An 8,051-nucleotide genomic window follows, 5' to 3' on the forward strand; every position below is an offset into this window, starting at 1 on the left:
TTTGTAGATTTCATGTCATCTGTCTACCTACACCTTTTAGAGTAATGGCAGTATTATACACAAATCCAATATGGAAGTATTTTTATTATGGAAAATCTTAATACCCATCTATGCATTTAGTTAATTTCAAAGAAGTCAAGATTGAATGCTTCATATCTGATTTTAAGATTGCTCTAATTCATTAGTTTACAACTTTTAGATGCCTACAGCTTTCTGACTGTCCAGCTGAAACTCTGGAGATACCTGAAGAAACATGTGGTCCCCAGACTTGGCAAAAGGCATATGATGTTTTGAAAGAGCTGACCTTTGGGATAGGTCTAGTTGCATGGAAACCCATAGCTTGCTGCTGTTGAGTCTTCAAAGGAGAAGTGAGCAGGAGCCTCTAGAGCGTTCAGAGGGTTCAGACACTACAGCTCCATTTGTGGAGAGGCTCCCCAGAGCCTCCTTATTTCCTTGTCCCCAGTGAGGTCTGCACTGCTGGTATTCAGAGTAACTATGACTTCTGTAGATACTTAAATACTTCTTTGAAACTGAAATAATTACAGGGAAATTGAGACTAATTTTCAAACAGTATCACATCTCTGTCAAGAACGGAGACTCCTGGAAAACATAAGGGAAGCTTGAGTTGAGGCCTTTTTCTTGGTTGAGCTACACCTGTAAACACAGTGTAAGTATTTTCTAGAAAAAAACGAAAATACATACAATCATTGCATTCGGAATGTGATGCCCCATTTCTAGAAGCTGCTGAGCCCTTTGTCCCAGAATTTAAGGATTGAGATCAGTATAAAAGGTGAGTAGGATAATCTTAAACCTTTAAAATAGTTAGGGACACTAGTCACCAATCCTAGAATTGCAAGTTAATATTACCTGTTATAATAGGTAATAAAAATTAGAAGCTGATTAAGAATGGGAAGAAGGGAAGAATATGGAGAGCAAGGGTTAAGGAGGCTTTCTAAGGGAGAACTTAGTTTATCCCTCAGTTACCACTGAAAAAAGTAAGGAGGAGTTAAATACATGAAAGCATTTGTCAAAAGGAAAAAGCAGTAGTCAAATACATTTACAAAACAAAGGGCTACATTCCAGTGTGGAAGAGATGCAAGTTGGCAGACCTTGACCAAAAAATTCCTTTGGGGATATTGGATCCACTCTTGGAAAGGAGAGATCATAGCTCACTCTATAGCAAATGTGAGTTCTGTCTCAGAATGACTGTAATGAGGATGTTGTTCGCTTCCCCTTACTGAAACAATTTGACTTTCAACTTGCATAGTAAACTGCTTTACTCTAAACACTTAAATTTAAGCTATATAAATTGTGACCTCAAAATGTTGTGTGGTTTGGGGTTTTTTAACCTTTATCCAACTGTTTAAGAAAGTAATTTGTTTAATAGGATTCTGTAAAGTTAAAGGAATTACTGAAAATTCAAAAGCACATAATCAAGTGAGAACTGGTAGAATACATCAAAAGAAATATTTTACTTTTGTGCCTTTAAACACAAACTATGAAGGTATCTTTACATAGGTGGTCACTGGATTTTTTTTTTTGGTGTATTTTGTTTTTTACAGAAAGCTGCCTCTTATTTCAATACCTAAGCTGACCTTTGAATACCACAGGTTCACCCCTGAGCCTTCATTTCCTCCATTCCTCCACTAGAGTGATCTACAGTATCTGACCATGAGAAAAATTTCTTGTATTGAGTGATCGCCCTCTTATTACAAGCATGTATTTTTAGTCTTTGTTGTGACATTTGAAGACCCTCCTAAAACATGGCAGTGTTACTTCACACCCAGTGCATATCCTGTTCATCCCGCTTTGCTGAGCAGAAAAGGCTCAGGGCCCTTGAATTCTTGGAGCCCGTAGCGCAGCGTTGGCCGCGCGCACGCTTGCGGCGCAGGATGCTGTCTCTGCGGGAACTGCACAGCGCTCGCTCGCAAGCCATGGGCCAGGCAGAACAAAGACAGCGGGGGTGTTTACACTGACCCGCCTTGCCAGGCAGCCTGACCTCCACCTGCAGCCTTCTGCTACACGAATGACAACATGGGCATGCAGAAACTTTGAAGTTGTGAGTTCAAGAGGCTTCAGGAGCAGTCTCTGACAGCCCCATTAGCACTTACCTTTTACTCCCCTTTTGCTTCAGGCTCTTTCGGAAGGTAGGTAGCTGAATTAGCTACACCTTCTGTCTGTGTGCAGCTGGTGGTGACTGGGTATGCTTCCTTGTTTCCAGTAACTTGCATCTCAGCAAGATCCTGGCAGGCTGATATTTCCAGATTCTGAATGGAGGAGGGAAGGAAGGACAACCCTGTGGATAAGAAAATGTATTGGAAGTCAAGATTTAGCCTCTAGTCTCAACTCTCTCTTGGGATATTTTTGTGGTAAGTAGCTTTATTCTCTTCCAAGATGCAGTTAAAAGTTGTTGGAAGGTAGGGAATCCCAGCCTTTCTGAAAATGGTAACTGAAGTACCCTTTCAAAGAGGGGAAGTTGCTTGATGCTGATGTGGCATTAAAGTGCCTCAAAACTCATGTAAGGAACCTATTGAAAGTAAAAACTATTCTGTAACCTTTGAGAAACTGTTCTGTAACCTCTAAGCTGTATTCAAAGGCCTTGCATTATTCTCGTGGATATAAATGAAAATAATTTTTTGCCTATCCCACCCTTAGAAAAATCAGTATTACCTGTTAGCTATAGTAGTAGGAGCTGCTAGTTGTGATGACCAAGACTCAAGCATGCTTTTCCACTCTTGACATTATGAATTATACAGTAAAAGTTGCTTGATTCGTTTATTCTTCTGTTTGAATGTAACAAAATCATTTGACTTAAGGATTCTTCTTTTTTTCTATCCACTTGTTGCCTAGTCTGAAATAAAAAAAATTTAAACCTGCCAAGTGCTAATTGCCATAACAATTACCCTTTTTAAAAAAAAAATAAATCAGAAACATTCATGAAAAGAGACAACTCCAATATGAATCCAGAAAATGAAGCTCAATTCTGTGTTTTTTACATTGTGCCTTGCTGTCCCCAAGCTCTGCTTTTGACAGATGAGTGACAGGATAGTGCTCCAAAGAATTTCTATCCTGTGTAATTCAGTTTCTAGAAGAAAAGCTGAGGCTGCTCTCCGGGTTTGGTCTCAGGGTAACAGACCCACCTTGTGTTGTGTGGTTTTACTGCAGTCAGCACTTTGCATTATCATCAGTTGTTTGAGTGGTCGGTCAAGTTATCTTCTGCTCTCTCCTCAGCAAGGTGGACATGGAGCTTCAGCAGATGCAAAGCACAGCAGTCTAAATGGGTGCTTGAAGCAGAATGAACTCTTTTAGAGGTGCAGATTTGCTTTGCAGCTGAGAGGGGACATTAGGGCTATTAGTCATCCTGTTAGCACTGCCTGGTGCCAGGGGACTCTTGGATCATGGGGTGAGGCTGTAGCTGTGCATCCCTTATTTTCACCATTTAGACGAGGGATGCATCTGCTGGTTTTACAGTGGGCTAACAGTTTTTAGTAGTGAAATATGTACGAGGTAGAGCCAAGTCGATCATGCTACGTACCAAACTGCTTTATTTGAACGAGAGATAAAATGGCAATTTCAGATTCTGTTCCTAGGCAAAATACAGCAACAATTATGGCTTGGAAATAGGAGTTTCTAAGGACTTTGGAGGTTCACTGTGCAAGCCGTGCAGTTTTGCTTGGCCTCTCAAGAACCCACATTTTTGGAACATTGGAGGTTCCTGCAGTGAGCATGGCAGTTTTAGACATGTTTGGAGAATTTTTTGCTAGAGCTGTTCTACAGAATTTTTTTTTTTTTTAAGGAATTTTTTTCTGACACAACTGCTTAGATGGATGCTTAGCCCTACTGTCAAACCCTCCAGACATTACCAGATTGTAGTGGCTGAAAGTAGCTTTGGAGGAAGCTGAAACATACGGGGACCCCAAACTCAACTACTAGATGCAGATCTGCAATGCTGTAATTCATTTCAGACCCGTTACTTTATGTGACTCCTGACTGAGAGAAAGAGAGCAGAAAGAAAATGTTTCAGGGACAACGCTTCAAATACGTCATGCCCTGGAATACATGTCTGGGGCTTGTCTTTAAAAGAGCTTGGAAAACAGTAAAAGAAAATAAGTATTCTTAACCATAGGCTTCCTTACTTTTTTTTTTTTTCCTTTCTTGGGGTGGGTGTTTTTTTATGGGTTTTTTCTTGCTTGAGATGTGCTTTCCTGAAGCAATTTAGGAAATAATTTCTGTTGGCCAATCATTTTTTGCCTGAGAAGAAACATTGGTTTTGGTGGGAGATATTACTCCATTACTGTTTCTGTTTGCTCCATGTTCTTTCTTTCTCCTTTCTTTTAATCCCAGTCCATTGTATAAACTGTGCTGTAGCACTTTAAAGTTGGAGCATTTCATCAGGAATCTACATATTTGTGGCAAGTACAGTGATACCTGCATATTGAAAGCATTCATTTACAGTGCTATTATTGCTGTAGATTAGAGTGCCAGCTACATAAAATCTAAATATCCTACACCTGAGCTGCCATCACAGCAGACCGTCCCAGGCACACTGGCAAGCATGCGTGGACCGCAGGTGACTCGTAGAGCAGACATCACAGCTTGTCAACATGTGTGAATTTGCAAAGCCAAGTCCCAAGCTGCTGAATTTTTTAAGTTCCTTAAAGAGGAAAGAATTGTTTAAGTATAAATTGTTATGGTAAAATACCCTTATTCATAGATGAATGTCAAATTTAATTCCATCAGGTTATTTCTTTACATCTAAATTTGATCATTTTATTTCTTTACATTACAAAAGTAATACTCAGAAACATTCTCATCTGGATTGATGCTTTATGCTGCTGTATTGCCACACACCAAGCAGAGAGGAAGACTGATCCCCAACCTTGTGCCGCAGAGCCTGGTGCTTGTACGTTGCACTGAGCATTTTTTAAGAGGCTCATTATAGTTTAACCTTCTGGGACAGGGTAGTTAAGCTGTTTTGCTGTTAATGCTAAGCCATTTAGCATCAGCATGTCTAATTCCCACTCCTACTGCCAAAAGGAACTGGAGAACCCTTCTAGGTCAGTGAGGTTGTCTCTGAATTGCCAGCAAGTGGCATTTCATGAATGAGAATTTTTCTGACCAAATATAAGGATGTACCATTGCCTCAGTTGCTTAATGCACCCTGAGATGACCAGAGGTGATGGGCTGTAGGCTTTGTAGAGAAAGGACTAAACTTTGACAAAACATCTGTGTGCGTGCTTTTGAGACTTGACAGTGTTTCTGCACTCGGTTTCACAGTTCTGCTCAGAGTAGAGAAAGGTTGACTCCTCAATGCTTGTAGCTGAGATTTCACCCAAGCTAGATGATGTAAGGCACTTCAGTGTGAATCCAGACCATTCACCTCCTACTTTCTCATCCTGCCATGTGTCCATGATCAATGGCCATGTAGGGGTGACAGGCTCTTTCACTAGAGCCAAAAATGACTCAGTTACTGAAGCAAAGTTCTTACCTTTTAATAGCAGGAAAACAGAAATGTAAGTCTATTACCTAAAGCAGCAAACGTCAGCAACGAGTGATTTCTTAGAAGATGAAGCAGGTTGATTGTCAGTCTGCATTTCTAGCATAGCTTGAACTTTAGTCCTGACCTGCCAAGGCATAGGGATGGGTTTTACTTCCTGCTGCCTGTACAAGCAAATTTTGTGTACTGTCCATCTTCTCCCAGTCTATTTTGTCAGGCTTGAAATTCATTGTGTGCTAAACTCCTGACAAAACAGAAGGTTTGCACAGCTGGGGCTGTAGAAATAGCTTACTTTTAAATGTTAGGGAAGATAAGTCTGTGGCATTATCTGTTCTGAAATAATTATTTTACAAAGAATGCAAATGGATACTTTGGTGAGGTGAGCAAAGAGAATTCTAGTAACCAGACTACACCAAAAGGAAGTAAGAAGACGTGCTGAGATAGATAGGGAAGTGAGGCAGCAAGAATCTAACCTCAAAGCACATAAGAGATTACAAGACCCAACTTCCAAGCCAGACCTCTGAGCATTTCGGTGAAAACAATTAGAGTAGCACTTTCAGTGGGACTCTGCCATTTTATAGGACTGAGAGGTGTTTTGCAAACTATTCGCACACAGACTTGATAAATGAGGCTTTTTAGATGGAACATGACCTAGAAAAATGGTCTGGACTTTTGCAAAATGGGGTCAGGTTCCTTAAATGTGGCCTTCAGAGAGAAGCAGAGTTAGACTTGTATCTTTTTTTTCTTTTTTCCATGCCTTTTTCTAAATTAAGAGTTTATATGTTAAGCATATGTCAGGCCTATGTTACTTACAAGACTGGGATGAGATTTTGATTAAAGTTTGGGTTTGGTCATACTGCTATCCCCAGTAGAAATTCAGATCACAATTAGGTCATAGGGGAATCTGTAAAATGACATAATCAGAGTGAAGATACCAAATGCTGCACAGATAAGGGTTTTAAAGGAAGTGCCTAATTGGGTAATTCTTCCCTGCTTTTGAATCTGTCATATATAAAAGGCCCAGCATTTTGAATATGCTTGCAAAGTAAAATCAGAATCAGACTTGACGTTCCCAGTTGCAGCGTGTACAACCCAAGGACAATCTCCAGCCATCATGTGGGATCTACCTGCCTGCCACCCACCAACTGCATCCGGCTGCAGAGCAGAAGAAATTCGCTGCCTTCCACAGCTCCTGCTGTCAGGAGCAACTGCCAGGGTAGACAAGCTGGCTAAGGAAGACCTGGGGCTTCCCAGGGTTGTTAAGCAGATTGGGAGAGAAGTGTGGAATTAGACAAGCAGAAAGTGAAAGGACTGATGGATTTTCAAGGAGAGGAAGGAAATAGCTCTGATGGTTGGGATGCAATGGAGAGTCTTTCTGTAGAGGGATAAACAGTAATAACAGGGGAAAAAAATCTCCAGAGAAGTCCCTTTTTAAATATTTCGGTAGTACCTCATGTTCTAAACCCATGGAAATGTAAAGGATGGATCCAAGATACCTTCCAGTCAAAATGGGCTTAATTAGGGATACCACCTGAAAGTCAAGTGAAAGGCTAAAGCTGATGCCAGTGTGGTGGCAGAAAATATATGTGTGGAGGGGAAGGGCAGCTTTCAACGATCACAGTCATGAAGTTTGTGATGAGTTTGCAGCCTCACCAGGTTTTGCCTCATACTTCTAAAGAGCCACAGTGATTCATGAGTCACCTTCTCCTTTATCCTACTAATACCTTGGGATTGATAACAAAGGGAAGTGAAAAAGAAGTTGCTATTCTGGTTTCAACCAAGAACTTTACTCAGACTAAAAAAAATCTGGATTTTCTGTCTCTGAATTTCAAGATTTTTCTTTTTTTTCCTTTTCCCTGTCAAATGGATGAAACAAGGTATCCCATTACTGAATTGTCTGTTCACTTTCTTCTGGTAATACTGCATATATGGTATTTTGTTGCAAAATTAAAAGGAATCTTCTTCCCTAAAGAAGCTCAAGAGCTCGGTTCCTCTGTCCTATGCTGCACCCGGCTTTCAAGCTGTGCTGTTTTCCTGTCTCTGTGAGCGTCTTGACTGGGCAACGTGTGTGTTTAGCAACTGTTGCTGAACATAGGAGTGCACTAAGGGCCGAATCCCCATCTGTGATGTGCTTCTCTGAAACACTGAACAAACTAATTTCAGAAACAAAGCCATGAAGATCTCCTCCCTTCAGGCTGATACAATGGACGCCTGAGTCATTTCTGCAGATGAGTCAGTTAACGCATTATGGTCATTAAAGCTTTGGAACATGAAAATCCCATCCAAGGCTGATGGAATGAATGACAAGTCAGCCAGTTCTGAGCCATCAGGAGATCATATGTTTATGGCCATCATCATCACTGATGCAATATCCCAAAACGGTTCCCTGGAAATTCAGTTCGTTTGAACCTGGGAGGATGATGTGACCAACCTTCTTCACCCATCTGTCAGCTCCTTTTCCACTTGAGAAGGCATGGAGAGTGATAAACCCCCAAGGAGCTGGATGGATTCCCTGCAGGCCTCCAGTGCAGGCTGGCGATGACAAGGTTCATCC

This window comes from Athene noctua, chromosome 2 (genome assembly GCF_965140245.1).
Source record: "Athene noctua chromosome 2, bAthNoc1.hap1.1, whole genome shotgun sequence".
NCBI classification, from domain to species: Eukaryota; Metazoa; Chordata; class Aves; order Strigiformes; family Strigidae; genus Athene; species Athene noctua.